We start from the raw sequence: 19,025 nt of genomic DNA on the forward strand, positions 1-19,025 counted from the left end.
GATACCTGTTACCATTGACATTCCTTTGAAAGAAAAATGGTCCGATCACCTGACCACTTCCACAAAGTCCCAACCAAACAGTCCACTTTTGTCGATTCATGTTGGTGTCAAAATTAAATTCCGGGGGTTGTGTTGTCGGTGCATATTCAAGAACATTATGGGTATTGACCTTGCCGTCCATGGCGAAAGCAGCTTCGTCACTGATAACGAGATACCGCAGGAAATTGACATCTGCTTCGCAACGTGCTATCAACCATCCGGCAAGCACCAGCCTCCTGGCAAAATCCCCTGGCGTAAGTTGATGCCGGATGTGAATCCGATATGGATGTTGGTGGAGGTCCAGTCTTGTGATTCGGTTGAATGTTGCCGAAGGCAATCCCGTCCCATTTCGTCTTGCGCTGGTATCCCAAGGATGCTCCAAAACTTGCTGCCTCACTGCTGCAATGTTCATTTCCGATCGCCCAGTGCGCCTCCTACCAGAATTCTCCTTGTTGCGGTTGAGGCTAGTGCCATGCTCTTGGTATTTTCTAACATTCGCCCAGATGGTTTTGGCTGCTGGAGGCTCCCGTTCTGGGAAACGTTCCCTGAACGCATCACGAGTTCGCTGTAAACTTCCAGTTTGGTGAAAGGTTGTAACCACGAAGGTCCGCTGTTCAGTCGAAAGTTGAACAATCTTTTCAATGACTCAGACTGTCTCAAAACCCATACACTGTAGGCCCATCTTAAACAAAGGATGACGCAACCGAGGATTACCAGACCAGCTTAACAATTTTACATAACCAACTTGGCAGTCGACAAGTAATGCGTCCATTTAAAACTGTCTTGCACCGATTAGCCAAACTTGTAAAAATGCGATTTGAACTTATCATTTTCAATGAACATGTACTCAGTCATGTGTGACAGCAATGATGCATGAAAGCATCAATGGAAAGCTGAGGATCTCCTCATAATTGGTAACCCACATGTAAATTGTCAAACTAAATAACCTTTGCATATTAACCCCTTGAATTCGGATTACCTTTTTTTTGATACGCACTATATATATATATATATATATATATATATATATATATATAATAATATTGTCAAGTCCGTGGCAAATGAACACAGGCCACAGACGAATGCCAAATGTTGTTACTCTGAGGTGTATACCCGAAATTGGCAGGATTATCTTTTCGTGTGCGCGGGAAGGATCCGAAGTCTTACCTGAACGACGGAACCACAGGGCTTATTACTGGAACCTACAAACAAATAAACAAACACGACAATGAAATGCAACAAATAATGGTTGAATGGAAATAAATGCCAGTGGATAAAATGAATGTTGAGGTTAAACTATTTGCAATTCCTACCTGGAGGATCCTCCACTCAGACACAAATACGAACACACAGGGAAAGCTAAAATGAAATAAAATGTTTTGTCTAGTCGGCTCGCATTCAGCTTTGCTCCGACTAGGACAAGCATGGATGGTCCCCAAGTCTCCGCGTGGAGCGTACAAGATGGCGCAAATCACCACACGGCCCATTGAGCTGTGAAGCGGTGGCAAAACGTCCTCCCCCTCTGGTCGTTCCATGCTCCACAAAGCTCCGATCAATCTTCCCTGGCATTGCCTACTGCCACGAACCGCTCTTGCTCAGTCTTTTCCCACAAGCGCACACGAGCCAGGAAAATGCGACAACCCACGACCAAGCCCAGAACGAAAGAGATATATATATATATATATATATATATGCCAGGTGACCTGGGATCGATTCCTGATCTGGGCATGTAATTTTCTCACACATGTCAATTATATATATATATACAGTCACGTGAAAAAGTAAGTACACCCCATGTAAAGTTTTGACTTTTTCAACATATTTCAATATACAGCTATTTGATCTTCATTTCAACAATATTGACAGATAAAGGTGATATAATATAACAAATATCATGAAACATTTACATTTTGTAGTCCATTGTATAATTTAAATAAACATAAATGCAAATTTCGCATGTGGAAGAAGTAAGTACACCCTTGGATCTAATAGGTGGTATTGCCCACTTTGGCAGAAACAACCTCAAGTAGGCGTTTCTTATCACTGTCTACCAGTCTCTGACATCGACTGGGATAAATTTTTGCCCACTCCTCCATGCAGAATTCTTTCAGCTGTGCGATGTTTGAGGGGTTTCTTCCATGCACAGCTCGTTTCAAATCCCCCCACAACATCTCCATGGGATTTATATCCGGGCTTTGACTTGGCCATTCCAGAACCCTCCATTTCTTTCTTTTCAGCCATTCCTTGGTGGATTTACTGGTATGTTTAGGGTCATTGTCATGTTGCAAGGTCCACCTTCGGTTGAGCTTCATCTTTCTGACAGATGGCCTCACATTATCCTCAAGCACCCTCTGGTACAATGAAGAATTCATCGTGGATCCTATGATGTTGAGCTGCCCAGGCCCTGATGCAGCAAAGCTGCCCCAAACCATAATATTTCCACCACCATGCTTTACAGTTGGTATCAGGTTCTTGTGGTCAAATGCTGTCTTTGGTTTTCGCCAAACATGTCTTCTGGTACTGTGGCCAAATAGCTCTACCTTTGACTCATCTGTCCAGAGTACATTGTTCCAGAAGTGCTGGTCTTTGCCTCGGTGTTCATTGGCAAACTTTAGTCTTACCCTGATGTTCTTTCTGGACAGCAAAGGTTTCCTCCTGGCACACCTCCCATGTACATCAAATTTGTGCAGCCTCTTTCTAATGGTAGACTCGTGCACTTTGACATCAACAGTGGCAATAGCTACCTGTAGGTCCCATGATGACATTCTGGGGTTCTTAGAAACTTCTTTCAGCATCTTGCGGTCTGCTCTCGGGCTGAACTTGCTGGGGCGGCCTGGCCTGAACAAGTTGGCAGTTGTTTGGAATCTTCTCCACTTGTAGATGATCTTCCAGACAGTCGAATGATTGATTTCAAATTGTTTGGAGATCTTTTTAAATCCCTTCCCAGACTCGTAGGCATCTATAAGCTTCTTTCTGAAGGCCTCAGAGAGCTCTTTTGATCTAGGCACGGTGACACCACACACTTCAACAACAAAGAACAAACCAAACTAAATGTCTGAGGTTTAAATAAGACAGGTTCCTCCAAGATCCTCTCTAACGATGTTCTAATCATTTGCACCTGAGCTGGTGCACCTGATTCTAATTTTAGGTATTTGAAGTAGTGATAAATGTAGGGGTGTACTTACTTTTTCCACATGCGGAATTTGCATTTATGTTTATTTAAATTATACAATGGACGACAAAATGTAAATGTTTCATGATACTTGTTATATTATATCACCTTTATCTCTCAATATTGTTGAAATGAAGATCAAATAGCTGTATGTTTGAATATGTTGAAAAGTTCAAAACTTTGCATGGGGTGTACTTACTTTTTCACGTGACTGTATATATATTGTTATGGTTTTTAGAACCTTCACTTTGTAAATTTAGTATTAAAATTTCCTATGTACATTTCCCCTTTAATTGGCTGTTAATTGAAATGAGTGCACAGTAGCTAGTCCATGTACAAGCACGTAGGCCACCATATACCCTTCTAAATAGTTATTTCCTTATTATGTGTATCAGTTAAGGCTCTGTCTCCCATTAATTGACACTGCATTGCACCGAATTGAAATAAGATAGGATCCCCCCGACACCCCCATGGCCTCTTCAAAGTGCCAGTAACTTTGGTTGGGGTTATTGGCATCACCTTCACCCCAAGACTCCATTGCACATGAGGTCATCTCGGAGCAGAAGGTGGGAGGAGTCAGCAAAGCGCCAGGAACAAGGCGTGGCTTTGCCAACGCCTCCTCAGGGGGCGGGATCGGTGAGCCCTCGCGACCAATCAAGTCCGAGGCGAGCTCACCGATGGGCGTTTCCAACAGGCCGGTGGCTTGATCGCGACGCGCCTCATAAAAGGGGGTGGGGAAGGACTGGGGAGTGAGATGCGGGAGATGAACCACAGATAAGCGAGAGACCACCGCAGCTTTGACCACCGCAGCTTTGAGCCTTGACGGCAGTTTCGACCACGGCCGCAACGCAATGCCGCCGTGCGAACACGATCGAGGAGGGTCGGCGGCTGCTCACCTCGAGCCGCGCCGTCACATGAACCGGACCCGCATCCTTCCAGCTCTGTGGACCACCTGAACCTTCCTCCCCTTCCAGCCATTCGTTCCTGCCTTCATTCCCCACTCGTGTAAGTCTGATTGTCGTCTGTTTGTCTGTGTTGTCCTGGGGTTTAAGTAAGACTGTATAGATAAGCTAGAAATTGCTCTGTGTCCTTCTGCTCCTTCCATTTCCCTGTAAATTACATTTCTTTTCTTCCCTGCTTTGGTTGTGTGTAAATAATTAATAAATCCCTGTGTTCTTTCTTTACCCCTTTTGCTTCCTCACATTCGGTAGTTTTAGTGATTTCCCCATTGAACACCTGTGGCACGATTTGGCCAACGTTTCAGGATCGGGTGTAGTATTGTGAATGGTTCGAGCCGCGGCTGCTAATCCGCTCGGCAAATAACATCTTGTCCGCGGTCTCACCTGCCTCTCTGGAGGGAGCTGGGCAGCTTCAGGACTCACGCCGGTCAGTCGCAGACAAGGGGACTAATCCCCCCTTGGTAAGGGGAAAAGGGTTTTCTGGTGTTTGTTCCCCCTCCATCCCCTCCCTCACCTCAAACGGCTTAACGGCTGACTCCGCACGTGAAAAAGCTGAATGCCTCAACTCTGTGTTTGCCTCTAAATCTTGTGTCCCAAACCCATCCCTCTCTGTACCCACCATACCCAGTCGTACCCAGCTGCTCCTGGACTCTGTGTCCTTTCCTCCTGACAAGGTGGAAAACTTTCTGTCAACCCTCGACTCTGATTCTGCAACTGGTCCTGACGGCATCAGCCCACGGGTCCTAAAATCATGTGCTTCCGCTCTTTCACTCCCTCTTTCTGTTCTCTTCACCCTCTCTTTTGCTCAAGGTCATCTGCCATCTGCTTGGAAATCAGCCAACATCACCGCTTTGCACAAAAAAGGTGCAAAAACAGATCCCAGCACCTACAGACCAATCAGCCTTCTCCCAATTATCAGCAAAGTCATGGAATCCATCATTGCTTCAGATATGAAATCTTTCCTCTTCTCCAATGGCTTGATCTCTGATCATCAATTCGGTTTCAGACCTGGTCACTCGACTCTGGACATGCTGCTTCTGCTTTCTCAACAATGGATGGAGGTCCTCAACGCCAAACAGGAAATTAGAGCCGTCTCCCTTGACATTTCACGTGCCTTCGATACAGTCTGGCACCCTGCACTGCTCACCAAACTCTCCTCCTTTGGTATCCATGGAAATCTCCACGCATGGCTGGCGGACTTCCTCTCTGGTCGTAGTCAACGTGTGGCCCTGAATGGGTTTCTCTCATCTCCTCTTCCTGTTCAGGCTGGAGTTCCCCAAGGTAGTGTTCTGGGCCCTTTGCTTTTTCTGGTCTTCATCAATGATCTCTCTGACTCTCTTGAAAATCCTCTCTATCTCTTTGCTGACGACTCTACTCTCTGTCGCTCCATTCCTCATCCCTCAGATCGGCAGTCTGCAGCCTCCTCACTCTCTGCAGACCTGGACAAAATCACAGACTGGGCAAACAAATGGAACATGTCTTTCAATCCTGATAAATCTCACACTCTTACGATGTCTCTCCGAAAAGACCGACTGGAAAACCCTCCCATCCACTTTCTGAATAATCCTCTCCAAGAAGTTCTGTCACTCAAGCTTTTGGGTCTCACTATTTGCCATGATCTTTCCTGGGAAAACCACATTTCAAATCTGGCCTCCAAAGCCAGTCGCCGACTGGGCATTCTCCGTCGTGCGAAGTCCTTCCTTGGCACACCTGAGCTCCTCACCACATACAAGGCTTTCATCCGCAGCTCTATGGAATACTGCTCTCCCCTCTGGTCTGGTGCTCCTGCCTCACACCTAGCCCGTCTCCACGCTGTTGAAACCAAAGCGTTCAGAATCATTGGAATCTCCCGCGATGAAGCTAACTCCAAGGGCCTTTCACTCACTCACCGCAGGCAGGTTGGTGGTCTTTCCGTCTTCTACCGACTCCTCTCTGGCCTTGCCCCCCCAGCCCTCTTTGGGCTCTGTCCCCCAAATATTCCAACAGGTCGCACAAGATCTGCCTGCAACCCTCTTATGGTTAAACTGCCAAAATCAAGACTTTCTGCTCACCTTCACTCCTTCATTCCTCTTTTATCCCGCCTCTGGAACAAACTCCCTCACTCTCTTCAATCCCACTCCACCCTCCAGGTCTTTGAAACAGCTGTTCACCACCGTCTCTTATCCTCCCCCATCCAAAACTTTTATCTTTTCTACCCCCGCTAATTTCGGTCCCCTTGTGTTTTATACTTCTCCCACCCCTCCCCCCCCCTTCCCACGCCTCCTGCCCCCAAGCCCTCTCCCTCCCACACTTCTCCCTGCTCTCAAATGTTGTGGTTGTGTGCTTCCCCTTCTCTCCCCATCTTGTGTTCCGCTCCCTCTTTTTGTATATTTTGTTTGTCTGGTTGATTTGTTTGTGAAATAAATGTTAGCTCTTTCACAAGCCTCGATTCAGTAAACAAACAAAAAAAAAAAAAAAAAAAAGGGGGGGCCGACGGTGAGATCCGCAACAATATATATATATATATATATATATATATATATATATATATATATATATTTATATATATATATTTATTTATTTATATATATATATATATATTTATATATATATATATATATTTATATTTATATATATATATATATTTATATATATATATATATATATTTATATATATATATATATATATATATTTATATATATATATATATTTATATATATATATATATATTTATATATATATATATATATTTATATATATATATATATATATATATATATATACAGACTTGGCATTTAATATGGAATATTCTTTTTTTCTTGACTTGGGTTTACTTTCTTAACTCAGTATATCAATCTGGTGAGTTTCTTTTACACTTTGGTGATTTATTTGTTAAAAGAACCATGTCACTGATTGTCTGTCGCAGCAAGAAGTCAACAACAGGATTATATCACCGGTGGCGTGGCAAAATGTACGGACAGGTGCATTTGATGATTGGCTTCACAGTCGGGTATACAAGGGTTGTTGCGTTCTGTATTCGTGGAAAACAACTGCTGCACGTCTCCAAAAGTTAATGCCGCTTCCTCTGGAGATCGTCCGTCAACTCGACAATGCTGTTTGTCATGGAGTGGTGGCTTTACAAAATTACAGCACGAAACAGCGTGCTATTGCTCGGCAGTATGGCATCACTCAAGGTCAGGTGTCAAAGATCCTGAAACAAAATGCTCAGATGGGTGTCCCTACTCCAATACCGAGGCCAGGACGTCCCCGCAGAACCACAAGGAGGGATGATCGCCAGCTGCACCGGTTAGTCCGCAATGGCCGTACCAAGTCAGCTAATCGGCTTAGGGCTGAGTGGCAGCAACTGACAAATGTGCCTGTATCCAGAAGGCTAGTCAACCAACGACTGGTTCAAGCAGGCTATCGTGCCAGGCGTCCCCTGAGAAAGCCATGCCTGACCAGACAACACTGCCAGCGCCGATTGCAGTGGGCCAGAGAGCACCGTCAATGGCAGCCAGGACACTGGAATCACGTGATCTTCAGTGACGAGTCTAGATTTCTGGTCTATCGTCAAGATGGCCGCATCCGAGTGCGCAGACAAGTGCATGAAGCCTCCAACAAAGATTGTATCATGCCAAGAGTCCAAGCTGGAGGTGGTGGGGTGACCGTTTGGGCTGCTTTTCATGCAGGGGGCAAAACTGACCTGGTTGTTCTGAATGGAAACCTGAACCAGTTCAATTACAGGGCCATTCTGGAAGAAACATTGCTTCCATTTGCTCGTGCAGCCTTTCAAGGAAACTTTGTCTTCCAAGATGACAATGCACGGGCTCATCGTGCTCGCATGATCCAACACTTTCTTGCTGACCATGGTGTAGAGCATATGGAGTGGCCTGCCATGTCCCCGGATATGAATCCGATAGAGAACTTGTGGGCAGAATTAACGCGTCAAATCGACCACTTGGACCAGCAGCCGACCTCTGTGCATGAACTGCAGCAGGCTATTGTCACTGTATGGCAAGAGATTCCTGTCTAAATCTTGGCAAATCTCGTGAACAGCATGCCTCAACGTGTACGTGCTCTCCTGAATGCTCGTGGGGGTTACACGAAGTACTGAACTGTAATTTTACTGTCCGTAATCCCAGTCGTAATTTAACTTTTGTTTTTGTTAAAAAAAAATTTGGCTAATGTGCAAAATAAAGAGATACTTCTGGAAAACGTACAGAAGTTTAACACAGTACTGTCCATGAATTGAGTTCGATATCAGTTTACATCACTTTCAAGGATCAATTTATTTGTTTCGAAATGTCAAATGTGGTTTTTGTTTCTTTTAAAGGTCACATTAACAAAATCTAGAATAATTTCAACATAATTCCAATGAACTTTTGGTTCTAAGACATCTTGAAAAGTAAGTTCACCCCCACAAAAAAAATATTCCATATTAAATGCCAAGTCTGTATATATATATATATGTATATATATATAAATAATGTGACCGCCCGCCACGCAGCCAGTACCAGAGCGAGCGAGAGGGAGGTACGCATCCTCCTTTGTCCCTCGCTGACGTCACACTCGACCAATCCTGACGTCTCATCATATCATCCCTTCTCCACGACCAATCATCCCCTTCGGGGCGGGGCCTCACAGCCTGCTTGACGCCTAATAACGAAGCTCTGGGCGTGGCCCACCAGTTGTGATCCTTTGAGGCGGAGCCTAGCCGTCCTTCGGGAATGTTCGGCTGGGCGGGGTTCCTTTGCCGATTGTAATGTCTGGTTATACTGTCAGCGATTATCTTTGTTGTTGTAATGGCGGCCATTTTTACATGAAATAAAAACGGAGGGAAAATCACAGGGCCAATTACATACTTGGAATTATTAATCTTACACCCTAGAACTAATTAACACAAAGGCCACGCCCCTATGGCGACATGCAAACACTCTCAAAAAATCAAATGGTGTGTAAAATAGCTGCACAAAAGATATACAAAAATGAACGGTTTTATTAAAAGACTTTATCTCATACATCAAGAAAAGAGGATTATAGAGCCTGTACCTCTCTCATCACAGGCAGAGTTGGTGGCCTCAATTTTATAACCAATGTTCCCCTGCTCTTTCCATCCACTGTTCCTGCTCCCAAGCCTCTCCAGAATGCACATTTTCTTTGACTAACTTCCTCCTTGTTAAATCTTCCAAAATCAAAGCTTACTGTTTGTTTCTCTTTTCTTCCACCAGTGCATGGAATTGTCTCTTTTTTCTCCAAGGCTTCCAGAGGGCAGCAGGGCTGACAGGATGGCCTAGAGGTACACACACTTGCCTCTAAGCTCTCCAGTCTGGGTTTGAATCCTGACCTAGTTCCAGTGTTTCACAGGTGGGGTGGTTCATCAATGTGTGTGCCCTCCCTTGGATGGCCTGCCAACATTCGTTAGTCGACGTTAAAGATCCCATGGTGTCCTTCGCGAAGAGGAGGTGAGCTATTGCCGGCACCCTGGACAAACTCCAAAATTCCTGCCCTAGCCAGCGGAGGGCATTGCATTATCGCCTCAGCCAATGGATGCTACCCCACAGCCTTGTGCTGAATATGAATAAAGAAGAAGAGCGGAGCAACACTGCCATGCCATGATGATGTACTCTCACTGAAAAGACTAAAATGATGGAGCATCTCTCCCACTCTGCAGATGTCACTCACAATTTTGGAACCACCCTTTCACCATCACTGATGGGGAAGATTTGCTGATGGAATAGAGAGGTTTGGATGACCAGGTATGAGTGGCGCTGTAGAACCACTGCAGACCTGTGGACCAGGGCAGCCATTTTGAATTCCCGGCACACAACAGCCTACTGTTTGTTAATGAAAGTCTGGAATCTTTGCAATCAATCATTCACAGAAAGTGCAAACCCAGTCTAGACATCTCAAGAGGCGAGTACATTACCAATTGAACTCTATACCCTGACCGTCTCTTCCAAATAACACTGGATGTGCCTGGAAACAGCATTCAAACCTGTGTTTCAATATACCTTTCCTTATTTGGTGGACAACCTCCAAAAAACAAAAAAGGAAGATTGTAATTGGCTCTTCGATGTATCCCATCCAATTAGCACCTGTAATTATTGTTTAAGGGGTTTAACAGCTTTAACACACCTGAAATCGAGGCCAACCCTGATTAGTGGGGTGGCTAAAGTCCAAATTTAAGTGATATCGTGACACACTGGCCCAAAGGACCAAATTTGGCACAGTTCTGCTTTAGGACCATACAAAACTTTTGAGAGGGGGATGCCCGATTTTAGAGGCCCAGGTCAAGGTCAAAGGTCAAATTATGTGTCTGTCATGTTTTTGCAATATCCAGCTTATATATAACCTAAAAAACTTGGTCTTAGTCACATAACCAACATATTTAGTCAATGAATCCATTACTATTATGGGAAGTTCCACCGTTTTAATGAAGAGGATTCAGTATGTCCTGCACAAATTCGCGATGGACTGTACACAGCAGGAGCGCTGGATAACCTAGACCACAACCCTACATCACAAACAGCTGAAGGGTCTTTCCATGGGACCAGCATGAGTTTGTTCCAGTTCCCTACGAAGACAATTCCAGGAACAATCAGACAACCCATCACAGTTCCGCCGCCTGTGTGTACCAGAAACCCTTCCCTCCCGGACAGCTACCGCATAGTCCCAGCTGTTGCTTGCAACACCAACATTATAATGGTTCCAGAGACGGCTGTTATGCAGGATACCATGGACAGTTTACACGAAGCGATAGAAGAAGAAAATCAGTGGCTACAACAGAAAATGCAACTTCTCAAAAAAGACAACCTTGAGAAAGGCGACTTCATAACATGGGCTGCTCATCACGCTGATCGTCAACCAGATGTCAGACCCACCTGGGATAAATGCTCTCTTGCCCCTCTTCTATGAGCCAATCCAGTATCCTCCCTCAGCGTATGGATGTACGTCAAAAACACCGATGCAAAAATGACCAACACATAATTTGACCTTTGACCTTCACCTGACCTTGAAATACAATATGGCAGCACCTGAGGATATTTTCCATAATACAAATGGATTCCTTGTCCTTAAAAATGATTATTTAGACACTGAGATAATGTTTCTATGACAGCTATGAGCTGGATATGGCAAAAACGTGACAAACACATAATTTGACCTTTGACCTTGAACTGACCTTGACCTGGGCCTCGAAAATCGGGCAGCCCCCTCTCAAAAGTTTTGTATGGTCCTAAAGTATAACTGTGCCAAATTTAGTGCTTTGGGCCAGCGTGTCACGATCATTTCCATAAGCCACTCCACTAGATTGGATCCACCATATTTAGAAGATTCTTGTTTATTTTTTACATTATCTCGAACTTAAAATTATACCAAAAATATTCCATAGCCATGTCTAATTATCCTCAATGATTTACTTTTGGGAATGGATGAGGGAAGAAGAGGAAGAAGCAGATATTGTATGTGCTGGATGGATATAGCGTCAAATCTGCAACCATGCTGTCTCTGCCAGGGCTTCCAGGAAGCCCTGGCAGAGATGGAGGAATGTTTGGAGAAATGTTTGGAGTTTGGAGAAATGAAGGAAGGATGGAGGAATGTTTGGAGAAATCTCATCACGAACGTCACCAGAAGACGGACACGACATGACGGAACTACATAACTCGATATGTACAACTACTACAACTACCACTACGACTACTCAGATCCAATTATTCTCACCTTGTGGGGTTGGCTGGGGAACATTTTTGGCTGAGGTCTTTCACGAACTGGTTGGCCAGGTGTGTCGTTCGACTGAATGTGATTTGGGCAGGAATTTGTATTTTTTTTCGGGTGCCGGATATAACTTCTGTATTCTTCACAAAATACACCGTGGGATCTGTAATGGCCACTGACAGCCAATGCTGGCAGGAGGCGACCTCTGGCTTAACTTCCTTCTGATGGACGACGCACAAACATTGATGCGTCGCCCCGCGTGTCAAACACCAGGATGATGGTGTTTATAGCTGGGTCGAGATTTGGACCCAGGGTAAACAGTTCAGAGGTGGGTTTGCATACCTTTAAGCTATCCTGCCAGAACTATCCTCCTATGTTAATGTACCCGTAGCCCCATATTTTTTACGCTACGTTATTGTTGGTCAAGACTATGCAAGCACAGTAAGCATAGAAGCCTTGTGCACCACATATCTGACGTGCAATTTGAAAGTTTCGCCTACAAAGGTGTATGGCTGGAAACAGAATCAAGGCCGAGGCTGAGGCCTAGTAGGCTGTATGCGTGGGACCGGGGTCGCCGGCAGTGCCGCCATCGATCAAGGCTTGCACGAGGCCGGACAGCTGGCGGGCGAGAGCGCCCGGGGCTCTTCCTTTGCGCCTCACAGCACCACTGAACTCTGAACCCATTGAGCCGGCCTGACATTCCAGGTCGGAACGAGGCTCAGTCAAATAAGATATGGATTCGCCTTGCCGTCCCGCTAACCCCATTCTGGGCTTAATGTCATCCCATCCCCCTCGAAAACAGTTCTCCGGCCTGAATCTCATTTGGCGGTCTCTCTAGTGACTTACATGATGGCTCTTGGCTGAAAATCCGTTTAATTCTGCTGTTTACTCCTGTAATACATCCCTTGCTTCGGTTTACCAACCCAAGATAAACGTCCCACTTTCCCATCACAGCATCCATCGCAGTTTTCTGGAGTCCTGGCAGTTAACCACGCAAGGCACATGGGTTTGTCCTTTCAGTAAGAGTAAGCCTATGTTATTGCAACATTACAGAGAATTTGGAGTTAGACCTATAGTATGCCAGGCCAACTACCTACTTTTGTGGAACGTATCGCCAGATATTGACATCTTCATAACAGTAGCGGCCTAACTTCATGACCCGATCCACTGTGGCCTATGCATTGTTTTTAGTGAGATCCAATTATTCCAGGAGTCAAATTGATGATCACCCATCTCATGCACAAGGAACGACGGACGCTGGAGGACGCAATTACGCCCATATATATAGCAAAGTAACATTTACAAAAGTACTTCTGGCTCAAGGTACAGAGACTGCAGTGGTCGAAGCCAGTGAAGGATAACTGCTCACTCACTGCAAACAGCAGTGTCAGCTGCTACATTGCATCCTGCAGGTCAACCTGCCAACATTTTCAGCAATGCCAGACCTTCACTGGAGGATCAATTCACGGACGTGTTTCTGGTTCACTGATTTCATCAGCATGGAGTGGATTAACCTAAATAATTTAGCTCCAAAGCTGTACCATATCAAAGCCATCATAATTAGTCCGTCTCCTGCTGCTTTGTAATCACTTCTGTCTGTCTGTCTGTGTGTGTGTGTGTGTCTGTGTGTGTGTGTGTGTTTGTGTGTGTGTTTGTGTTTGTTTGTGTGTGTCTGTCTGTGTGTGTGTGTGTGTGTGTGTGTGTGTGTGTGTGTGTGTGTGTGTGTGTGTGTGTGTTGGTGTGTGCATGTTGGTGGGTGTGTGTAGGTGTTTGTGTGTGTGTTTGTGTTTGTTTGTGTTTGTTTGTGTGTGTCTGTCTGTGTGTGTGTGTGTGTGTGTGTGTGTGTGTGTGTGTGTGTGTGTGTGTGTGTGTGTGTGTGTGTGTGTGTGTGTGTGTGTGTCCGGGCCATAACTTTTTTTTAGCGTTTGAGCTATTGTCATCAAATTTTTAACAAAGCTTTATTATATTACAGAGAATGCAAATTAATAATTTCGTCAAAATGTCAAAAGGTGAGCATCACATAAAATAAATTTACATCCAATTGAGCTGAAATTTTAAGAAATTGGATATTGGATCACTGAATTATTGGTTCATCAATCAAAAGCTAGAAGCTGATTGTTTTTTTCGATGATAACGTCAAAGGTCAAGGTTGCGTAAAATCGCCAATTTTCACCCGATTGACCTGAAAATTAAAGTTTGCTAATCGGGTCACTGAATTGGTTCACTAATCAAAAAGTAGGAGTCGATTGTTTTGTTTTGTTTTTAGATTAAAATGCCAAAGGTCAAGGTTGCATAAAATGTCAATTTTAGTCCAATTGACCCTGAAATTTAAAGAATTTACATATTGGGTCACAAAATTGGTTCACCAATCAAAAGGGAGAAGCTGATTATTTTTCTAGATCTAAAGCTCAAATGTCAAAGGTGCATAAAATCATCAATTTTCATTTCGTATTTTTTTTAAACTGTTTTCATTATTTTGAGCTTACGGAAGAAGATGTGTGAATACAAACAGATGTGGACGGGCTATGCATTTTCAGATGCTTTCTCGTTGTTTTTTGCATTGCTGGCAGTTGTTTCCACAGGCTCCGCACACTGCAGACCGCATCTTAAGCCGGAAGTAACCTTGTAACCGTAAAAATGACAGCTGCTAAAATCCTCCTAAACTGTGTAATGGATGCCAAAAATACGGTGTATGCATGGCAGGCACTCCTATTGGACAGAACCCTTGCAGCAATTGCTGGTACGGTGTGCTAATTTTGACGATGCTTGCCTCGTTCCGTTTTCTTTCTCCCAAGTGTCCTTTCACACTCCTTTCCAAGTTTACAGTTTTTTCTTCCTGAGCATTTGCAGCTGTATCTATCTGATCCACACAGTGTGTCCTGCCATAGCCCTCGGTCATCCACACATCCCTTGTTTGTCCAAATCTCACTCCAATTTGGCTCACGCCTGCTGTTTTTTCTGTTTACACCCTCTCTTTCTGCTGTTCCTTTTGTCCTGTTACATCCTGATCCCTTATATGTCCAAGCTCTTCCACCAGCCTAGATTCTGCATACAAAATAAAAATTAACTCCTCTATCCCAAATAATCATATTGAGTGAAGTACCTAATGGCCTGCCTCCTCTTGCATCAAAGTTCCTTGTATATTTTTCATCATCCAATTTGGAAATACTAAATAAATAAAAACTCACCTACCCCAATGCTTTGACGTTCCTACCAACACAATTTTTACCTGCGACATGTCACAGGTCTCCAAGAGCTTTGCATTGCTGTTGTTTTTGGGATTCTTGTTGGAGGTCGATTATTGAAATGTGCACCCATTGGTCGGCCAACTGCCGGACGACACCCACAGCTGTCGCTTGACTCCACCTACCTTAGCACCAAAACAAAATGATATGGTCGCCATCTTGGTTTTCTGGTGTGCCCAACACATTAGGCCTATAGGTCCTCTGCTGATTATACACTTGCCGGGTTTGTTGTGTCAGTTTTCCATTGGCTTTATTTGGGTCGAGTGTTATTGATGACGAGGAACCCTGAAAAATCTAACCATATGTCAAATAACAGTAAGGTTTAATCAAGCCCGTCATGGTCTGTCAGAATACACGTAATTCGGTGTTACGTTACGTTACATTATCAAGCGTCATGTTACGCAAATTACTAAAAACATAGCGTTACATAATTTTTGAGCGGCCTCATATTGAAGTTATACAAGCCATGACTGTGTGACAAATCAGCTCATTCTGATATAACCGTGGGGAGGGTGACATGGATGAGAGATGTTTGTTTAATTTTTTAACAGCGCATTAAATGTGTGTTTCCCAATCACATTGCTCATCTTTTAAGAGTGCTTTAAATGCGCGTTTCCCAATCGGCCCGTTACCGGATTTTGTTGCAGGTTGTGACCACAGTGTGGTTGTTCTTGTTTAGATAATGCACTCAATATTACTTATTAATGTGCTAAGTTGATATGCATGTACTCTGCCCATTGCCTCTTTTCAAATCACCAAACCAGTTTACATCCCGGTGTAAAGACCATTTATATGCCCCATAGGTCTATAAGGCAAGCGGCCTTGTAAAATACAGGTACACCGTTGTCTGAGAGAAGAATTCCCTCGTTATCTGATTGGCCCAAACAAAATGGCATCTCAAGCAGCTTCAAAGTTTCTCTTTCTCTTTCTCTTTCTCTCTCTCTCTCTCTCCCTCTCGCCCTCTCGCCCTCTCTCCCTCTCCCCCTCTCTCTCTCGCTCTCTCTCTCTCTCTCTCTCTCTCTCTCTCTCTCTCTCTCTCTCTCTCTCCCTCTCCCTCTCCCTCTCTCCATCTCTCTATCTCTCTCTCTCTCTCTCTCTCTCTCTCTCTCTCTCCCTCTCGCCCTCTCTCTCTCTCTCTCTCTCTCTCTCTCTCACTCTCTCTCGCCCCCTGCAGGCCGTTTGTGGTGGGCGTGGCGTCATGGCGGCGGTGAGCAACTGCTCTGTGTTGTAGTGAGTTCTTTGTGAGTTTTCCTCCTCTCCTGCCCTCCCCTGCCCCCCCCCCCTCCCTCTCCTTTCCATCCTGTGTACTTTGGCATTTTGTTTTCATCCTTTCTACACCTTTGTCTTCAAGAGAGAGAGGTTTGAGAGCGGACCCATTTTGGGTGCGGCCTACCGGCTTCGACGATGCTTTGTAAGCCTTTTTTGTGCTTATAATGCACGTTTATTATTTATTCTAGTTTGATTTATTTCGGTTTGGTACCTACTTGTCCGATTCGGACAAGGGGGGGGGGGGGGGGTGTTAATTTGCTGGGATGGCGAATGCACGCTCTCGGTTAGAGGCGTTCGACAACTTAACAACGAAGCATGCATTTGTGTGTGTTCCACCCGAAGGAACTTACACTGAGGACATTGTGTTGTCGGTGGGGAAAATAATCGGTTGTGAAAATGTACGAGCAGCGTCGAGAATGAATCAAAACGTTTTTGTATTTGTGTCCGATGAAAAATTCGTTCACGATGTTGTTAGTGCGGGTTTAACCACAGAGACAGGTCTCTTTGTCTTGGCGTCGCCTATGGACACTCCGTCGATGAGGGTCGTCATATCTAACGTACTGAAGGAACTGCGCTCCAACGCGAGTCGAAAGAATTGACGCGACCAAAGACGGAATTCGTCCGAGTTGCTTTATTGAAACAAAACAGCTCAGGTATTCTGACAAGCCCGTTTTTCGGGCAACAATATATATACACATTTATGTCGGGAAGTTTGCCCGGCAAAAGCTATACCGGGCATGCCCGGGTATCAAGGGCGAGCCTTGGAAAGGCGAGTCTGGACCTGCCCGGGCGTGTTTGGCTGCGGCCTGGCAAGTCGAGGCTGGGCGTGCTCGGGCGCTCTGGGCGAGCACTGGAAAGGCGATAGCGGGCATGCCCGGACGCTCTGGGCGAGCCCTGGAAAGGCGATAGCGGGCATGCCCGGACGCTCTGGGCGTGCCCTGGAAAGGCGATAGCGGGCATGCCCGGACGCTCTAGGCGAGCCCTGGAAAGGCGATAGCGGGCATGCCCGGACGCCCTGGGCGAGCCCTGGAAAGGCGAGAGCGGGCATGCCCGGGAAAGACGAGACCGGGCGTGCCCGGGAGGTTCGGGCGTGCCCGGGAACAGTGAGTCCGGGCATGCCCGGGAGAGGCGCGTCTGGCCGTGTTCTGGCCGGTGCAAGGCGATTATGTACATCCAGCGGTAACCGCTACACACGCCCCTCCAGAATCGACCTGCACCGGCAGGGTCAATTTAAGGGGGGTCCGGATGACCCGGCCGAAGCGACCCCTGGAGGGTCGTGGGGAGGGGTCTGACGTGGTGGTGGGTGGTCGAGCGGGGGGAACTGTGGACGGGGGGCGGCCTCGCCGCGGAGGAAGGGCCAACCGTGGTGGTCGGTCGACGTCCATGTGCGCCGGTTTGAGGCGGTCCACAGAAATCCGGTCCGGCCGGCCGCCGAAGTCGACGATGAAAGACTTGTCGCCCCGTCGCAGGACCCGGAAGGGCCCGTCGTACGGCGGCCGGAGTGGCCCCCGGTGCGCGTCATGACGCACAAAGACGTACTCCGCTGTGCGAAGCGCCGGGGGGACGTAGGACTGGGGGCCACCGTGGCGGGACGTCGGCACGGGGGCAAATCGTCTGGCGGCCTCCTGGAGGTCCGAGCGCTGGCGAGCGGCGGACCAGGGACTGGTAGCGTCAGGCACGAATTCGCCCGGGACGCGGAGTGGCTGGCCGTAGACGAGCTCGGCGGCGGACGCCTGGAGGTCTTCCTTGGGGGCCGTGCGAAGGCCCAAAAGGACCCACGGCAGCCGGTCGGCCCAACCGTCGTCCTGAAGGCCGGCCATGAGTGCGGTCTTCATGGAGCGGTGAAACCGCTCGCACAACCCATTGGCTTGGGGGTGGTAGGCCGTGGTGCGGTGCAGCGTGACCCCCAACGAACGGGCGACCGCGCCCCAAAGCTCAGACGTGAACTGTGGGCCGCGGTCGGATGAGATGTCCGCTGGTGCGACGAAGCGCGCGACCCAGGTGGCGATGAACGCCTGCGCCACGTCGGCGGTGGTGGTGGAGGTGAGGTGCACGGCCTCCGGCCACCTGGTGGTCCTGTCCACCATGGTGAGCAGGTGGGTGAACCCCCGCGAGGGGGGCAGGGGACCCACGAGGTCCACGTGGACGTGGTCGAAACGCCGTTCAGGCACGGCGAAAGGTGCCAGCGGGGCCTGGGTGTGGCGGTGGACCTTGGCTCGCTGGCAGGCCGTGCAGGCGTTGGCCCAGTCGCGGATGTTTCGTCGAAGGCCGTGCCAGACGAAACGCGCCGACACCAGCTTCTGAGAAGCTTTCCGGCCCGGGTGAGAAAGGCCGTGGATGGAGGCGAAGATGCGGCGCTGCCAGGAAATGGGCACGATGGGGCGAGGCTGGCCCTGGGAGACGTCGCAGAGCAGGACGGTGCCCGCGAAGGGGATGTCGGCCAGGCGGAGGCCCGTGTCCGCCACGCGGAGTGCCTGCACCGAGGCGTCGGTGGTCTGGTCGGCCGCCATGAGCGTGAAGTCCACGCCGAGGTGGACCCCGTTCGCGCTGGCCCGCGAAAGGCAGTCGGCCACGGCGTTGTCTTTGCCGGCGACGTGCTGGATGTCCGTGGTGAACTCCGACACGGCGGAGAGGTGGCGCTGCTGGCG

The sequence above is a fragment of the Myxine glutinosa genome, chromosome 5, assembly GCF_964187855.1.
Source record: "Myxine glutinosa chromosome 5, kmMyxGlut1.1, whole genome shotgun sequence".
NCBI classification, from domain to species: domain Eukaryota; kingdom Metazoa; phylum Chordata; class Myxini; order Myxiniformes; family Myxinidae; genus Myxine; species Myxine glutinosa.